The 1,698-nt window shown below is 47.4% G+C and overlaps 1 pseudogene; it reads right to left on the bottom strand.

Moving 5' to 3' along the window:
• Positions 1 to 926: 926 nt before the first annotated feature.
• Positions 927 to 1,302, bottom strand: LOC100686293 (annotated as a pseudogene).
• Positions 1,303 to 1,698: the final 396 nt, after the last annotated feature.

Consider the following 1,698-nt stretch of genomic DNA (forward strand, 5'->3'; position numbering starts at 1 on the left):
GACTCGATCCCAGGTCTCCGGGATCACGCCCTGGGCCAAAGGCGGCGCTAACCGCTGAACCATCCGGGCAGCCCCTAAGAGCTGTATTTTTCATCCCTCTTCCCTTAGGCAAAATCTCTGAGCCGTTGCTCTGAAGAGTGGGGTAGCGTTGGCACGCTTCTCTGAGTGACATTCTTGCCCTAGGAAGTGAGCACTCAGTAGAGAGGGCAGTAACATCACATCTTCTGGGCTTGCCTCTTCCGTGGAACTACTGCTTGGGGAGCTGAGGCAAGGACAATCAGAGCCCAGTGGATTCTCAGTGGCGCCACCGCAGGGTAGAGCCTCAGTGCCGTAGGTGGGATCTGGGCAGAAGAAAGAGCCCTCATTTCTCAGCCACATTCATAGGAAGTGAGCCTCAGCCACAGATTGATGGGGACAAGATGAGAAATGCTAATGTCCTGCCCCTCATAGGAAATACCCCATGTAGGAAATAGCTGGGGGAGGAGAGGGAGCCATCTGTTCTTTCTTGGCTGTACTGGTTTTGAGTGTTCATCTTGCTGAGTGTGACTGGGGGAGGGAGGGAATGGGTCTCAGCTTAAATACCATAGACACTTAGTGTTTGCACCGAATTTTTGTTCGTTTTTTTGTTTGTTTGTTTAACTAAATGTTTCTTGGTAGGCTATATGTCCTCAGGACCATTTCTAGAGATTTTATTTTAAACATTTTATTTATTTATTCATGAGAGACACACAAAGAGGCAGAGACAGAGGCAAGAGGGAGAAGCAGGCTCTGTGAAGGGATCCTGATGTAGGACTCGATCCTGGGACTCTGGGAGCCAAAGGCAGATGCTCAACCGCTGAGCCACCCAGGTGTCCCCATTTCTAGAGATTTTAAATGATTTTGTTGTTTTTTTTTCTTTTTCAACAAGAATCAGCTTTTTTATTTGTTTATTTCTTGCATGTGAAGTATCCCTCGATGACATCCTTGGCCTGCTTTGCCTTAAATACCATGCAACTGCAACCAACCACTTTATGGAGTTTTCTCTCTGTTGACTTTACAGAAGCCTACCCATCCTCCTAGTTTCTTGTTGTCATCAGCTTTAATTTGGTGTTCAGCACAGAGGGCATCCATCCACCTGACATACATAGGCTCATCACTGTTGGATGCAAGTACACAGAGATGGGCTTGGAGCTTGTCTAAGACTCTGGCCACTTAGCAAATTCCATGAGCTAGGCTGCTGTGGATGAGGGAGGTATTCAGCATGTCTTGCAAAGCAGTGTGAACACCCATTACAGCTCCAGCAGCCATGCCTTCCTCAGCCATGGCAGTGGGTTCCTGGGGGAGCTGAATCTTGAGCGCACCTGAGCCTCTGCCTCAATGAGACTCAGTGTCAGTGTCAGGGAAAAACAAAGACTGATTTTGTTAGTTTGTTTTATTTATTTTTTTATATTTACTTATGATAGTCACAGAGAGAGAGAGAGAGAGGCAGAGACACAGGCAGAGGGAGAAGCAGGCTCCATGCACCGGGAGCCCGACGTGGGATTCGATCCCGGGTCTCCAGGATCGTGCCCTGGGCCAAAGGCAGGCGCCAAACCGCTGCACCACCCAGGGATCCCTGTTAGTTTGTTTTAAAGAAAAACGTTCAACAGTTTCACTGAAGAGGTCCACAGTATTTTTTTTTTTTTTTAAGATTTTATTTATTTATTCATGAGAGACCTA

Source organism: Canis lupus, chromosome 23 (genome assembly GCF_011100685.1).
Source record: "Canis lupus familiaris isolate Mischka breed German Shepherd chromosome 23, alternate assembly UU_Cfam_GSD_1.0, whole genome shotgun sequence".
NCBI classification, from domain to species: domain Eukaryota; kingdom Metazoa; phylum Chordata; class Mammalia; order Carnivora; family Canidae; genus Canis; species Canis lupus.